Below are 17,652 nucleotides of genomic sequence, written 5' to 3'. Positions count from 1 at the left end.
CAGCATCAACATCACAAAGCATCTCAGTGTGCAGCTAAAACATTATAGGCTCTAAGCAAAAATAACAATAATGAATGCCTGCATGAATAAAACAGGCTTGAGAGCCCATTTAGAAGCAGTTAAAAGGTGGGGACAAATGATGAAATTCCCTTTGAGGGCAATTTAACAATTTGGACCTCTCAGCTGAAAAGGCTCTCTCTCACACCCACCCACTGTACTTTCAGTGTTGAAGACCCAGTACCACAAAGAGGACCTCGTGAACGTGAAGTGGGTATATTTGCTAATCCAAATATAGGGCAGAATGCAACTAAATAATTGCACTAACACAAAGATCAGCACTAGCATTCTGGAGGGTGGGAGAAGCCCCAGCACAGATTAAGCCTGGGGAAGGAGAAGGGGAGAATATTCCTTTGTACAAGAAAACACATCCACCTTAGCACCAAGTTGCATACAACTCATAAGCAAAATCTTCCTGGTGACTTATTTTGACATGTTGCTTGCATATCTCACAAGTGGTGGAGCTCCAAAAAGCCTTGCTTTCATGATATCAGAATGAAAAGCACAAGTGCAAGCTTTAATATATATATACCTAGACCAGGGGTCTGCAACCTTTAAGACAAAAAGAGCCACTTGGACCCGTTTCCGAAGAAAAAAAAACTGGGAGCTGCAAAACTCGTCATTATAAAAATAACTTTTTTGTCACTTTTTTATTATTTCTTTGTTTGACCCCTCAGAATTACTCCTCCTCATAGAAATAAACGTTAAATTAACAAGTTACCTTTTTTGTGTGTGTGTTCTTCACTCCCCTTCAAAACAGTGACCAGCGTACATGCCCCCTTTCAGTGCAGTGACCAGCGTACATGCCCCTTACAATGTAGCAGGTGGGTGGGCGGGAAGGTGACGTTGGGACGGTGCATGACTAACGCACGCACCGCCCCCATGCGACGTCACAGCCAGTACAGCGCCCGCCACAGTGGGGAGTGTCAGGGCACACAATGCGCCTCCTCCCCTCGCTAGTATCCGCCCCGGAGCCGCGGCAAAGGTGTAAAAGAGCCACATGCTGCTCCGGAGCCACGGGTTGCAGACCCCTGACCTAGACCACTATGGGAGAAACCACAGAGGCAGTAACTTCTGTGCATAGGTACCTTCTGTCTGTAACTGGGAGGAAGACTGATACATATACTACGAATTGGTTCCAATATGTGCAAATCGCTTCTCACACAGCTCAACTCATGTGAACAGTGTAATGTCTATAGATGCTAACATGTATGCTGACTTCTTAAAACAATTCACAAAGCAATGCAGAAATGTGGCAAACCGGATTGGAGCCTGGATGAATGAGAAGTGGAGAGAAAACAAAACTGAAACACTCTAGTAACACATGAGACTCAAACTACTAATGATGGGGACAAGGGGCATTCCAAGGGGGGCGGGGGATGGGCTGCTCCAGGTGCCATTCCAAAGGGGGGTGCCATGCCCCCAGGACATGCACCATGGCCCCTGTGGGCAGCACACCATGCCCCCTGGGATGCACGCCATGCCCCCTGGGACGAGCTCCACTCCAGGTACCAGAGCAGGTTGCTTTGTCTCTGATGGTGAAAGACCCTGTGGCCCCAATAGCAAGGTATTGGCAAGGTTGTGATATTAGGAGCCAAATGGAGATGGAGGTGATAGGAACTGGACATCTGCTCTTCTATAGAACTAATTTTCAACCCCAGAGCGTCATTTCTCTTGATATAGACTCCCATTATTGGCAAGAAAAAGAGTGCCAGAGGAAGGGGCTGCAGGAGGAAGACAACCCATGTTACCTGTTGTAGAAAATGGTGCTCCAAACAGGTGTGAACTTCTAATTCTTCCCTGCAGTAAGTGATCCCAAGCTAAGGAGCTGAATTCCCAGTTCTTTCCTGCCCAGGCTGTATCTAGACAATAAGATGAGATCACTGTCTCTAAGGTGCTGCTCCTGCAGCTGGCTGTCCTTTGTGCATACATAAATCTATTTCTGTCTCGTGGCTCTGCAATATTACATGCCCTTGCTGAAGTCTGCTATCTAAACCTTCCTCCTTACTTGTTGATTCATTGCAGTTGTGGGAATGTTAAGGATAGTAGGAAAGGATATACTGAATAAGTATTATCCTTCCTTCACTCACGCTAGTATGCGATACAGCAGAGCAGATTCCCCTCAATATAGCTGGAAGTTAGTTTTCAGATTCATTTGACTCTCTTAGTTAAGTTTATTCCTGGTGTCCCCTTTGATCCCTCCTAAAAGAATAAAGACACAAGAGTCTTTCTGAGCAAAGTAACAAAAAGTTTACTCATATTTCAGTTTGCGATTTGATCCCTGAAAGGCAGACTTTACTTGGTAGTTACACAAAGAAACTGTAAGTTCATCTCATAGGGAGAATGAACTCATGTGCTACTAGCTGAGAGCCAGCAGACAGCAAAATTGCATTAAGAATACAAAATGGCTGCAAAAGAACAGCAACAAGACAATAACATTATCAAGACGAACTGAGAAAATGGCTGCATGAATCAGCTCTTTTATGGAGTCAGCCAGAGCCACGCCCATCTCCCAGATCACATGCAGGGGGAGGAAGCTCCAGAGCAGTGGAAAACGAACTGGATGTCCCCCTGCATGTGCCGACTCTAGGCAAATAAGGAACGTTGACTGTACCAATGGATTATATCCCACAGAAGTATGTGTTTCATTGGACTTTGAGGAACTACAGAACCTTCCTGATCAGCTGCACAACGGATTCCCTGAAACCTAACTCACTTCAGTGAGTTCCATCCATTGTAATACAATGGTATATCCAATGAATAAGTGCATGGGAAGAAAAAGATGCAGATATGAGACTTGAACTTCTCATGCCATAAATAAATTTGTCTCCAAATGCTGTCCACATCATTTCACCATCTATGTTCCAGCATTAGGAAGGTATCAGAATGCAAATCATAGAATCATAGAGTTGGAAGGGACCATGAGCGTCACCTAGTCCAACTCCCTCCAATGCAGGGATATTTTTGCCCAATGTGGAGCTCAAACCCACAACCCTGAGATTAAGAGTCTCATGCTCTTCATCCTGAGCTATGAAAGCATGCATTTTCTGTTGCTAAATATATCGGACTAAATATTGAAATATAACATGAAAGTGGCATTATTATTCACAGATTCACTTTAATAAGTTTTCTGTATCATTTCACTCAAAATTGGTTTTCCATATCATTTCATTCAACGCTATCATAAGTAGGATGGACAAATATGTCTGCCGCACCACCCAAGGTCTTCAAGATAGATTTGGACTCAAAGGTGCTAATCCAATCTAAAAGGAATTGGCTGGAAGCTCATCAGTAAGGCATTAAAATGAGGCACCTCCACTTTTTTGGCCCTTCTGATATGTACATTGAAATGGGGTTAACCAATTCATATACAATTTCTGTGGTCATACAGGTTTTTCCTGTAATTCATTATGATTTATTACTTTTGTTCCGCTTCCTCTGTCACTAACTCTGCAGCAGTGGCGTAGCGTGGGGGGTGCAGGGGGGGCCGGCCGCACCGGGCGCAACATCTGGGGTTAGGGCAAATCCATGGGTTAGGGGGCGCAAATCCACGGGTTAGGGGGCGCAAATTACTTGCCTTGCCCCGGGTGCTGACAACCCACGCTACGCCACTGCTCTGCAGTCCTATGCTCACCTACCTGGCAGTGAACAAAATAGGGCTTACTTCTAAGAAGACATATATAGAATTGCACTGTACTTCACAAGGAGCTGTATGAACTGTACTGTTATTATTAATGGTGAAATCCAAGGTGCATTAATGGATTTCTTTCTTTTTCTGTCCCCTTCTTTACTAATGATTTTTTTTTAATCCAACTGTACACTTATGCCCTTTTGAACTTAAATATTGTAACCCAGTGTCTGAGGAAAGACTGTTGTTGTTGTTGTTGTTGTAGGATCATATTGGCTTGGGAAGTTGTTGCCACACCCAATGTGCAGCAAATATTCTTTAGCAGTTGCATTGCTCCTCAATTATTCCTTTCAATCTGCGTGGTTCCATATTTTAATTTGCATTGTTTTAATAGATTTTCTGACTGGCCTCAAGGTAGTCACATTTGTTTAAATCTTCAATAAATCTTTAATGGGAACCCTTTTATCTCCTGGACCTGAGACTAGTTTGAAACTTGTATGTAAATAAGATCAGCATGAATTATGTTTACTCCCATTATAGCATTTAATCATTCAAATGCATATTGAATTTACTTCCAACAATGGAAGAACAAATAGATTACTCATTTAAGCTGGCAAAGGTATCCTCAAAGAAAGAGAAACTTCTCCTTCTAAATGGACAAATGTTCTTTCTTCCCAGTGAAAAGATGACTTCTTTGGAGCTCAAATGTCCTTAACTGTACACAACATGGGCACAAACCAGCCAAAGGTAAGCACATTTCAGTCCTGTTGATCTGAGAGAGATTTATTTGACTTTTACTGGATGCAAACATTCTTCGTTTGGGTTGGATCATGCCCATTTTGTGGGATTGTGCTCCGATCCTTATATTTCTCGGAAAGGGGTTTTAGATTGAACATGCACACACACACACAATAACAAAACTGAGTTTTTGTTAACCCAATTAGATTTGGAACATTATTCACATTTTGAAAATATTGGAAAAAGTCATTAGGTAATAAGAGGTACGGTAGGTTTTGACATGTTTATTCTTAGGATTGAAAGTATGCATTGTTTTTCATGAACGCTTCTGACAGCTTCAAAAAAGCACTCTCCTTTTTTGCAGATTCTGTGAGATTGCGGCTAAAGTAATTGTCTAGTCAGTAAGCACTGCTTTTGAATTTGCCCTCAGTGATATTAAAATGTAGCTAAAACCAGCTGACCACATTGTGTTGTGACATCACCTTATTTGCTATGTGAAATTAGCTGTAAAATAAGTAAATAAATAAGGGACGTGGGTGGCCCTGTGGGTTAAACCACAGAGCCTAGGACTTGTCAATCAGAAGGTCGGCGGTTTGAATCCCCGCGATAGGGTGAGTTCCCGTTGCTCGGTCCCTGCTCCTGCCAACCTAGCAGTTCGAAAGCACATCAAAGTGCAAGTAGATAAATAGGTACCGCTCTGGCAGGAAGGTAAACGGCGTTTTCGTGCACTGCTCTGGTTCGCTAGAAGCGGCTTAGTCATGCTGGCCACATGACCCGGAAGCTGTACGCCAGCTCTCTCGGCGAATAAAGTGAGATGAGCGCCGCAAGCCCAGAGTCAGCCACGACTGGACTAATGGTCAGGGGTCCCTTTACCTTTACCTTAAGTAAATAAATAATTAGCAATTAGAACAAACATAGTACAAAGGCATTAAAAGGGGGGCAATAGAAGGAAGTAGTGCTATAAAATTATAACTATTGTGCCAAATAAGCATATATATTTTTTAGGGAAGGGGAAATCACTTACACAGAAGCACTACTTTTTACCTCAAAATCAGTATGAGAGACTATCCTGATTTACATACCTATATATCATTATGGGGGGGGGGGAGTTAATACAATGCAAATACTAATAGCTTGTGTTTGTTTCCATCATACGTCTTTGTATGTGTGCTAACAAACATATTGCTATTCAGCGCCACTCTCCAATGCTCAATGAATTTTCACATCACCTTTTCACAAACTATTCTGCGTGTAAACATCGACAACATTTCAAATAGCTGCATGCTCAAAAGCCCCTTAAATCCAGTGGTTATTAAATGGTGAGTATCTCAGAGTACATGGTTAGAATTATGAAGCCCAGCTCTCCTCTTCTGTGCTTTGATGGAAGAAATATCAAGGAACGCCGCTTTCACGGAAAGTAGTAATGACAAAATATTTGCATATAGAGAGGTTATCTTGGAAAGCAGTTGGGCTAATTCAGGTATTCTAGTAAGGATATTTCCTGTGCAGAAGAAGGCTTAAGTGCATGGACTGCTGTTCTAAAAATGCCCTGGGGAAAGGATACTGCCTCCTGCTCCATATCTTTTGCTAAATAGATGGTTAGCATTGTCAAGTTTCCAATTATCTGTCCTTCTCCGATTGCATTTCACGAAACTAAAAGAAAAAAATGCTCCCTCTGTCCACCCGTCCCTCCATCTAGTTGGCCCATTGTGTTCAATGACTCTTGTTTCCAACTGAGTAGGCATAGGGTTGTCCACTAAATTCAATGGAGAAGGAGAAGGAGAAGAAGCCAATTTAAGATCAGAGTTAGGCTTTCTAGTATTGTATGACGAACCACAAAGCCAGGAAACTGGAAGATAAGACTGATGCCTTAATAGACATGCTTTGTGATCAGCGCTGATAATGCACAATGTCAATGTCACAAATTGTGTCTGTCAACATTTCATAAGGCAATGCAAGAAGCCCAGGAAAGATGGGACATATGTGCTGGTCCCAGGCAGAGGAAGTGGGTCTGAAAGATGGAGGGAAAGTGTGGGTGCATGTAAGCTAAGTTGTAAGCCTCCAAGCACTCCCACCTTTCATATTTGAAGCCCAAATCCACATGGGGAGGATGGAGGGCTTGGGACCAGCAAATATGCCACACATTATCCTGGGCTTGTATTGCCTTATGAAGCATGTGAGCCTTATGGTATTACTAGAGGAATTATCTGGTGATTTGATCCACACCCATTTCTTCCTTCCTTCCTTCCTTCCTTCCTTCCTTCCTTCCTTCCTTCCTTCCTTCCTTCCTTTTTGAGTTTCTCTTTTTTTATTTCTACTTTTCAAGTTTATACATTTCACAAAGTTTACAATCATTTTGACATTTCAAAACTTGTCTTCCTTCCCCCTCTTTCTGTGGTTCCTTAAATGATGGGGGTGGAGATGCTCCTTCGGGTATACTAGGCTGAGGCCGTTTAATTGCTTTAATTGTGGCAATTTTTACTGCATATACACTGGTACCTCGGGTTACATTCGCTTCAGGTTACAGACTCCGCTAACCCAGAAATAGTACCTCGGGTTAAGAACTTTGCTTCAGGGTGAGAACAGAAATTGTGCTCTGGCGGCCCCATTAGCTAAAGTGGTGCTTCAGGTTAAGAACAGCTTCAGGTTAAGAACGGACCTCCGGAACAAATTAAGTACTTAACCCAAGGTACGACTGTATTTGAAATTTGGCACATTCATAGCTCTCCCTCAGATAGGGTTGCCACATTTCAAAAAGTGAAAATCCGGAAACAAACGTTGAGATTTTTTGTCCGGGTATACGTCATGCATTCCAAATGTGTGTGTTTTTTCTCAGCAGGTGCCATTTTTTATAAAGCAACAGAAGTTTGAAACTTAGAACAGCCGAAGCATGCAGCTGCTATTCGCCTTAACTAAAGGGGCATTCTTGCATCCCCTAATAGATTTCACAAATGAATCTAGTCATCTGAATCTAGTCATCTGTAAATATGGCATGGGCGTGTGACTCAATGTGCAAGAATGTGAATAGGAGGTGCCCACTGGAATTTTCCTCAGGATCAATCTCTACTTGGATGCACATTTGGCAGTGTATCTCAGTGCCCATTTACTTAATATCTATACTTCTCAATCCAGGAATGATATGCTCCTAAAAGCCTGCTTTTAACCTGTAAATCTCCTTAGCTGGATTGGGGCAATTATTTTATACATCTCTTTTGGGGGCTTTTAAAAATGAGCATGGGTTTTTCTTGCCATATTTGCCTGTTATAACAGCCATTCATTTCTTGAAGTGTTCCTGCTGGTATAAGACCCAGGAATTCTGGCAAGAAAAACAATGCTGAAATAAGATTTTGGCATGTAATCTAATTTTTAAATGTTGGGGTTTTGAAGAAGTCCCTACAGCTGCTGTGTGTGATGAAAGATTCTATTAAGAGGGGTTGCAGGGGAGAAAACAGAGGGGAAGGAGGAGGCAAGACTACAGGAACTTCTATGAATTAGTAGATGTGCCTTATCAACTCAGAACAGAAGGAATATTTGGAAGCCGCGACTTCAGTTCTGGAGTTGCTGTGAACCCCTTTTTGGAACAGCCTAGGCTTCCCCCCCTTATGTACTCAGTGCAGTAATTTTTGCAATGCACTTTTATTTTTAGTTCCTTTTGATAATGTGACACATTAAATCAATAGGTAATTTGAAGAAGATGGAATCTAATTTTATTTTCCCATCTCCCAGCTTCTGAGTTAAAAAACCAGAACTAATGGGGCTTTTTTTTTTTTTTAAGGAAGTTAAAGTCCTGAGTATAACATTTTTGTGTGCCTGTGACTATAAATTTGCCAATGCATTTGCAATGAGACGTGGAAACAAAATGCCCTTGGTTTTATTTTAGGAACCACTCGTCTCTGGTCTGAGCTGTGTCTCAATGATATACTTTTAGTTTTAATTATATTGGCTGCCAAGAACGCAGTCAAATAATTTTCCCCACAATAAAACACACGTTAAAATTTACTAGCATGATTAAATTAAGTATAAGCTGATTAATTTAATAATACTCTATTTCTGCAGTGTCTTTTCTGAGTTTTCAGAAAGCTTCTGAAAAGGAAATCCCAGAGATTCTCTGCCTCCTTAGGCCCTTGTTGGAACATAATGTGGCTCAAGTTAAGAGTCAATTGTATATTAATGTCAGAGCCACCATACGTTTGGCATACGTGCTAGCATCTTGGCTTCTGGTTATGGCACCTACCTACCCATTCTGTGTTTCACTGTAGGTTTATCCAGTTGTTGAATGGCCAGATAGCAGGGGAAGGAGCTGATTTGATGCGTGTCTGGTTCACATACCAAAAGCCTTGGGGCTTGGGGAAGGTTTCTCAGTTGGGGCCTCCTACAACACCAGAAGGTACAGCTAGTTCTGTTTGAATGAGTCCTCTACTTGAAGGTCTGTCTGGTCCACATCTGTATGTTCTAAACAAAGTTGCTCATCAGTAGCAGAGCAGCCACACAAGTCCCCTAATCACAATCTTACTCAAAATAATGTGATGTAATGTATTACTATTTCAACTGTAGCCATTCTTGCTGAATGTCCTGATCCTGGCCAACCTGGTAACCAGACACTGTGCCAAGTCCAAGTTCAAAATTCAAGGGTCAATCAGCACCAGCAAAGTCCAAAATTCAAACTCCAGAGGCCAAAGGTCAGGAAATGAGGTTCAGGGTCAATCCAAGTCTGAAGTCAGGATGCAGTCCAGCTTTAAGCCCAAAGTACAGTTGCATGGAGGTCCTTGACTATCCACGTTAAGGTCCTTCGACATGGGCAAGTGAACAAACACATCACCTCAGCTCTGCTGCCCTCTTATGCTATGCCTGCTGGGATTGATGATGCATGTGACCCACACCTGCTCCCAGCCTATTCCAGCTGGGGAATCATATACCTCCTCCCAGAACTAGCGAGCCCGACCTGGCCAGCTAGTGAGCTAGGCTGTGGGCCCTTGCCTGCCTTCTGGAGTGTTCAAATGTTGCTGAGGGCCACCAAAAATATCTTGAGAGCCACATGCAGCTCTTGGGCCATATGCTGAGCTACCGTGACCTAGCAGATGCTTGGCCACCCCAGTTCTGCCTCCTCTCCACTTTCAAAATGCCCTGTTTCAGCATTTTACACTGGATGCCATGGGTTAAGATAGTTCTGGTAGCAGCTTCTTCCTGTCCACATTTTCAGTGCATGAAGTGAGAACCTCCATAGAAGTAGGATCTTCCCCTGCAGAACTGGGGGGAGGGACACATCTGCCTTATCCAAGCCCCCTCCAGTATGTTGAATTGGGAGATTGGATTTCTCTTCCCATTAAGTAGGGGTGGGTTCTAGGTGACTCCTGTTTGTGATAGTTCCCATGCAGCTTGCATTATTTCTGCAGATCCCCTGTGCTTTCCTTACCAAATTTCTGCACTAAATCATTGTGGGAGGAGCAGCTTTAATTACAGCAAAGTAGCTAATGTTTGAAATACAATACAATATAACATATTGTATTATCAAAAGATTCAGCATAACATTCCAGCATTCTGAAGTGTGGAATCCTAATGACTTCAAGCTTCCCATAAAAAAACCAGAAATTCGGCAGAATTGATTTTGTATTCAGGAAATGTTATCTGCCTAGGAAAAAATAAAGACAGCAATGTTTACCTTTCTTACAAAATAACATTTTGCGACTGTTCTACTTCCACATCTTTCTGGTCTATTGTTTAAAGTCTATATTTGCTATTCACAAGTTTTGCATTGTGTGGTGAAAGCATTCCTCAAGTAGTCACTCACACAAAACGTTCTCTTCTTTCGTGCCCCCCCCCCCTTCACTTACATCTGGGTAAGTGACGCTCCCTTCAGACATTCCCTTAAGAAACAGATTGTGAAGATTTATGGGAAGTTTATACGGCTGTCGTTCTGTTTCATAACAACTGAACGAAATGAAAAAAGCAATCACCCATAATAAACTACTATCTTATGGCAGTAAATAGAACTGCATAACATATTACCCTAGAGCTATGTGAACTTTGAAATACATATGCTTGCATTTAGCTTTATAAGACTTCTGCAATGCGCTGTAAGTTTTCCAAAGTTAAAGCTCTCCACTGTTGCCTGCTAGAGAAACAAATATAGTGAAACTTTAAATGTATCTTGGTATCTTGCAAAAATATAGAATGTAGGACTTGGTCCAAGTTCTCACATGTCCCTGAATAATCTTCCATTTAATTGAGAGAAATTACTCACCTACATTTTAGCATAGTTTATACACTCATATAATTAATTTCCAAGCAAAAATGACCCCAAGTATTATGCAGTTAGCATTCCTGCTGTTTAGTCACATGAAAAAGATCAGAGCTTAAAAAAAAATTTAAAAAAAAATTCCCCAAGGATTGGGTGAGGTGACATCCCCCTTGAGCCACATATGCATTAATTGCTGTTTATGCTCATTTCAACAACATTTCTCAAGCAGCAAAGTGTCAAGAGCAATTCTCCCCACCACATGAATAAATGAAGCTGCTTTGTATACTCAGCACATTGTTTATCTGTTCTGGTGCCATTTTATTTATCCAGAAGTGCCTCTCCAGAACCTTTCCCAGCCAGTAAGCAGAGAAAATAATAAATAGACAGTTCTCACAATGGAAGCTTGCAAGAAGTGAGGTTACTGAGGTGGCTCACCATTTGGGGTGGAGCCACTGTGTTAGCTTCTCAGGAAGTGGGCTCCTACTGTTTATCAAGCGTCAGGGGCTGGACTGAGGAGGAATGGACAGTATAGAGTAAGAACAGTGGTTTGCAGAAGGTCATAGTTCAGAGGGTAGAAGCTGGGAAATATTGGGAGAGCAGCAGGAAGAAGAAGCACCAGGGGAGAGACAGCTAACAGACTCAGTGTCCCTTGAAAGCATTCCTGACCCCTCTCCCAGAACCGCAGTGACTCAGCTACTGGGAAGCTAGCTGTGATAGCCTGGGAATCGGATTCAGTGGCTGAACCTGAGGAATCCCAGCCTGCACAGGAGTCCCTGCCTCCAGGACCAGCTGAGCTGGGACTGGGGCATGAGCCTGAAGGGTCCTCACCTGTGCTGGATCCTCAGGAGCAGACACCAGCTGAATCTGCTCTGGCTCCGGAGGTGATTGAGGACCCATTGCCTGCAGGTGCTCCACTCTCAGCCCCATCAGGGGAAGGAGAGGTTGCCTCTGAGTCCAGTAACCCTCCAGCCTCTCCTGAGCTGCAGAGGCTCAGGGCAGAGAGGCGGAGGGAACTAAGTTCTCGCAGGAGGAGTGCTCGCCTCCAGGCCAGGAGAGGCAAGTCACCTGTGGACTGGGACCGCCCTATGCCTTGGGTCAGATAAAAGCCAGCCAGCCCAGTCCCAGGTTGCGGGAGCAACATTGTTGGTAACCTGTTCCTGCTGGCACCCTGTCCTGCTCTTCTTCCAGAGTTCCTGACCACACCCGACTCCTTGCCTTGGACCCCACTTCAGCCTTGACAGACAGCCTCCATACCACACCCTTGACCTCGGACTGGACTTGGACCACGCCACACAGTAGCCCCCCGGGACCAGCACACTAGCAAAGCAGCTGCACTCCACTCGCCTTCTGCCTCCAGGGTCCCTGTTGGGAAATGTTTGTGTGTTTGTGTGTGTTTAATTTGTTCATAAATGAGCTGGAGTAGTAAGATGGACAAGTTTGCTGTGGATGCCAAATTATTCAGAGTGATAAAAAGGTAAAGGACCCCTGACAGTTAAGTCCAGTCGCAGATGACTCTGGGGTTGCAGCGTCATCTTGCTTTACAGACTGAGGGAGCTGGCATTTGTCCACAGACAGTTTTTCCAGGTCATGTAGCCAGCATGACTAAGCCACTTCTGGCGCAATGGAACACCAAAACCAGAGCAGCGCACGGAAACGCCGTTTACCTTCCTGACGGAGCGGTATCTATTTATCAAGTTGCACTTTTTGGCATGCTTTCGAAGTGCTATGTTAGCAGGAGCTGGGACTGAGCAACGGGAGCGCACACTGCCGCGGGGATTCGAACCGCCAACCTTCTGATCTGCAAGCCCATGAGGCTCAGTGGTTTAGACCACAGCGCCACCCGTGTCCCTACATTCAGAGTGATAAGAGCAAACAAATAAAGAAGGAAGGAAAAGAAGCTTTGCCCTGGCGATGTCAGGGACTGGCAGAGGAGGAATTGTGGAGAGCACCTCCCCAGCCTGACTCTTCCAGGGAAGAAGAGGACAGTTCAGAATTACAACAGGGGTTGGAAGGAGATCACAGCTCAGAGGCAGATGAGGGGGAAAGCTGGAAAATAATGGGAGAGGAGGAGGAAGAAAAAGAAGCATCAGGGGAGAGACAGCTGATGGACACAGTGTCTTTAGAAAGCATTCCAGAACCCTCCTCTCCCGGAACCCGACGAGCCTTGAAAGTAACAGAGCAAAAAGCTCAAAGGCAGAGGGCACTTTTCAGCACCTGTAGCAATGACGCATGAAAAAGTGGGAGAGACAGAGGGGGTGGAAACTCACTCGGGACAACGCCATTATTCTAGTCTATTGTTTAAAGTCTGCATTCCCAAGCCTCTCTCTGTGAATGTTGAATAAAAAGCAGATGATTAGGACTTTTCCTTGTCTTATCCATTCCTGGCAACCTGCCGTGGGGGTTGGTTCCTCTGCTGCCTGACAGGCAGGGACAATTTGGGGTCTCGGGGCAGTGGTGAAACGGTCAGAGAACACGCAGCGTTGGGTAAAAAATCAAGCCAAATCTTTTTGAAAGCAGGGTTGGCATAGCAGTAGGACAAAGGTCCCATTGCACATTCCAACAGCTCTTGCTGTTGGGTTGGAAAATGCTGAGGGTTGGAAAATGCCCCAACCCCATGGGGATTACCCTGTCTTGAGCCCTGGTGTGGTTCAAGCTAGGCACACAGGGTGCCATTGGGTGTCTGTGGTGAAGGTTATCAACCATGCAGAAATCTTAATCCATGTTTAAGGCATGCCATGGCCAATCTCTCTCCCTGCCAGCCTTCCCATGGGGGCCTCCTTTGCTACGTTGATCCTGCCCAACGCCATTTGCACCAGTATGCATAAGTGGGAAGCTTGCTAGGGGCAAACTGCCCCGAACACACATGGACTAACCTTTGAAACTCACACACCCAAATCTGGCAGTGCGATTTTCCAACCTAATAATATTTACAAAAATGCACATTTTAGGGGAAAGTATGCATGAAAACAGCATACAAAAATGCATTCTCTTATTATATAGTATATATTCTATTAAGAACAGAAAAATGAGAAACAGAAAGAACTCGTATTGAAAGAAGCTTCCATCTCTACCTGTGCAGGAAATCTTACATTCTCTTCAATGGCTGAACATTTTGGTTGCAGCTCTTCTTAGAAAACCGGACACAAATTTGTAACATCTCAGTTGAACTCATTTACAGCCGTTTCATCCCCAAATTTTCTTTTTCAGGAACAAGGAAGAGAAGACTATTGACTGTTTTAGATGAGATAAATAAGTCCTATTAGCTTAATCCTATTAGCCTTTTCATGGGCTGTAAATCTCAGATGGATACATACATATATAAAATTGCTACTTTTAACAAAAGTTTGCTTGAAGATCTTTTTATTTGTTTAAAGCTACTTTTCGGGATTTGTAAAAGCTTGCCGAGGTACTAGTATTCTCTGCTGGTTTCATATATCTATTCAAATTCCAAGACTGCAAGGCCTTCTTATTTTAATTCTATGCTATTTTGTTCACTCTGCCTGAGGCGCTCCGGCTCCCCCTTGGTATATTTATGTGCAAGGCTAATTTTTTACCCTTTTAATTTACCCTATTGCTGACTTTCAATTGTCCTTTTAAGGTCGATCTTTCCATAATGATTTTATTGCAAGAAAATGCCCTGGGATATGCTAAGCGCTTATATTGCACTGTGTACTGCAATGTTTTGATGCAGGAGACTGGGGTGCTGGTGGGGAGAGAAGCTAATGTTAAATTGTGTGGTATTTATCTTCATTCTGGACACTGATTTGGATGCTGTTTAAGAGCCTCAGGGGGCTTTATCCTGTCTGTTAGCTTCTGTTGCGAGACTTGGTGTGCACTGAAATAGCAGCCAAAGGGAAGTGCTTTAACCTAAGCTACTCAGTCTTCTTTTACCTTGCCTTTTTAGGCTGGCTGGTGGCTGAATACCCGTTCTAAGAAAAAACATTTCCCGTTGCTGAGGTTTCTGCTTTGTCCTGCAAAAAATGTTCCTGTCTCAATTTAAGTGAAGTGTGTTTGATTTTATTTTTTATTTTTTAAGAACATGAAAAATGAAGCAAGCAGAACTGCTACTGGACTCAACTCAAAGTTCTGGTTTTAAATAACTTTCAAAGGTTAGGGCCGAAGTGGGGAACTTTTTCCAGTCAGAGGCCCACATTCTGATTTGGGTCATAATTTCAGTGCTGCATGCCAGGAGAGGTCAGGACCAAAGACAGTGATGGGCAAGGCCATTCACACTGATCCATTCATCCATCCCATTCATGCTCAGCACATTTTTTCATGTACACACCCATCCATCCATCCCTCCATCCATCCATCCATCCATCCATCCATCCATCCATCCATCAGCCACTCTCCTCTTTCACTTTCCCCCAGCCGCTCTCATTTCTGAGCATTTTCTTACTTGCTGTTCACTATCTTTGCTCCCCAATATGAGTGGCGGTCCTTCGGGTATTGCAGTCCTGAGCCATTTAAGACTTTAGAGGTCAAAACCAGCACTTTGAATTGGGCCTGGAAACTACTTGGTAGCCAGTGCAGCCAGAATAGGATCGGTGTAACATGCTCAAACCGTCTTGCCCTGGTGAGCAACCTGGCCACTGAATTTTGCACTAGCTGAAATTTCTGAACTGTCTTCAGAGGCAGCTTGTATCCTAAGCAACCCATCGAAGTAATCTAAACTTGAGGTTGCCAAAGCATAGATGACAGAAGTTAGGCTATCCCTGTCCAGATAAGGGCACAGCTGGGCCAGCAGCTGAAGCTGATGGAAGGCACTCCAGTGACAGTAAAGGATCCAGGATTATCCCCAAGCTACGAACCTGCTCCGTCAGAGGAAGTGGAACCCCACCAAGAGCAGGCAACCTCCCAGCTATCTGGTCTAGGGAACCACCCACTAACAGTGCCTCAATCTAATGTAGATTGTGTTTCAGTTTGTTGGCTCTCATCCAGTCCATTATTGAGGCAAGACGCCGATCCAGCTTTTCTACTGCCTCACCTAAAGGAGAAGGAGAGCTGAGTGTCATCAGAATATGCTGAGTTCCCCTGCTTAAATCAGCCAGGCTTTCAAGTGCTTAACTTTGGCTAAATCACATCCTCACACACAGTACTGAAGAAAATCCACAGGAAGTTGTCAGAACCCTCTGGAGGGGAAAAAAAAGTTTAACCTACAGGGGTAGAGGAAAGTTGAGAAGCTTTATACGAACCAAGACAAATCTGTCATGCATAGAAAGGTTGAAGCAACTGTATTCTCTTTATCTGATATCATCATTATCTTTCACTGCATCTTCATTTCCCCCCAGAGTTCCTCTAGAGACACAATTATGTAGGGAAGAGTGACATACAGATCAAAAGCAATGCTTAAAGTACCTCATCTGCCACAAGGTATGGGTCACACACATGCACTTCTGAGAAATAGTTAAAAGTATCCTGCATTGCCTTGTAACACTCTGCCTGCGGGAGGCTAATTAGAAGAGTTACCTTAGAGCTGGACTTTCTTTAAATGCCTCATCAGCAGAATTGCAAGGCTTGTTCTATCACAGTGGAGATAATATATGCAGGTGTTGCTCTTCCTGCACCATAATGTCATGGTTGAATTTCATGGCTGATTCTTATTTCTAAATGTTATGGTTAAAATATTGATTTTATACTAGGAGTGGGATTTCTTTGACCTCCATGCCAAACAGTGCATACTTTCAGTGTTGACGTTCTTTCAGGACCATGATCTTAGTCCACCAATGTGATGTTCCACAAATGCTAAAATTCCCTCCAGGTCTTCCTCTACCTGATTGGAAAATGGACAAAAAACTACTTATGAAAGTCTTCCTTACTAATTTGTCCTGATAACCTGGAAATAATATCATTGCTGGGTTGGGGAAAATAATCCTCTTTTATTGTTGCATCTAAGCAGTTTTCCAATTGTAATACAAAATAGTTGTATTGAAGAAATGAGTAATGTACGTGTAGCTTGGGGTAAGGTGTGAAAGTGGCTGATATGAGTCTCAGGTGACAAAGCAGGTTTAGTCTCAGACCTTCTCTCTCCCCCTTGCATTTCCACGTTCTACTTCTGGCTTCCACCACACTGGAGAAGCTATGTTGAAATGCATGTGCAAATTCTAGTGCTGTTTTTGCACATACATGCAAGCAAGCATGTATATTTGAACACACAAACTGCGTCAATATGTCTTTCCATATGCGATTATCATTTTATAACCATATTTATATAATTATATTCAGCTAGGTGATTTTTAAAAGACATTTGAAGGCAGCCCTGTTCAGGGAAGTTGTGTTTTTACTGTTCTTTGTTGAGAGCTGCCCAGAGGGCTGTGGTAACCCAGTCAGATGGGCGGCATACAAATAAATTATTATTATTATTATTATTAGTAGTAGTAGTAGTAGTAGTAGTAGTATTTGGAGTTGGCAGTAGGAATAAAAGGAAATGGTAGACAGCACCAAAAATGCCCTTGAAAACCTCTTGGCAATATCCTCATATAGGAGTGTGTTGAAATAAGTTGATAGAGAGAATCTTTGCCAGTGAAGAAATGGTCATTCGCTTTAAATTTAATAAATTATTTTTTTCTCTATTGGCAGGAGTAGGAAGCAAAGGACAAATGTTCTGGGACAATAGCAAGGACAGTTTCTTTGCTTTAGATTTATTAATTGTCCAAAGACCTTCAGATTCCTCACACATATATTTGATTCCACACAATGAAGCAGAGAACTCCAAAATCAAGAAAATTCACAAACAATGCATTTTCGTTATTTAAAAAGAAAGCAGAGATAGAACAAAAATTAAACAAGCAGCACCCCTTAACAATTCGGTAGTTGTCTGCAAATCTTTATAGTTTGGAATGCAAACTTTGCGACCGATTTGCGTGCATATATAGTTTGGAATACTACTCTAGAGACTTTCCTGCAAATGGCACAAAGGACAAATAAGTAACTGCAAATTAGTATAAACACTTTCCTATATTTTGGGATAAATAACAATGGCAAGTAATGG

The 17,652-nt window shown here is 43.0% G+C and overlaps 1 long non-coding RNA gene across 2 annotated transcripts in view; it reads left to right on the top strand.

The window, feature by feature from the left end:
* Positions 1-17,448, top strand: part of LOC310761353 — a 54,123-nt gene extending 36,675 nt beyond the window's left edge. Inside the window, exons 3-4 of one of the 2 annotated variants that reach the window (XR_014547419.1) lie at positions 4,364-4,432; positions 17,241-17,448. This is a non-coding gene — a long non-coding RNA (uncharacterized lncRNA). Of the gene's footprint in view, positions 1-4,363; positions 4,433-4,787; positions 4,881-17,240 lie in introns of those variants that run through there. The other variant, XR_014547420.1, reaches the window with a different exon arrangement.
* Positions 17,449-17,652: the final 204 nt, after the last annotated feature.

This window comes from Podarcis filfolensis (genome assembly GCF_964270895.1).
Source record: "Podarcis filfolensis genome assembly, chromosome: 4".
Classification (NCBI taxonomy): domain Eukaryota; kingdom Metazoa; phylum Chordata; class Lepidosauria; order Squamata; family Lacertidae; genus Podarcis; species Podarcis filfolensis.
This window is presented reverse-complemented; position numbering and strand designations above follow the sequence as displayed.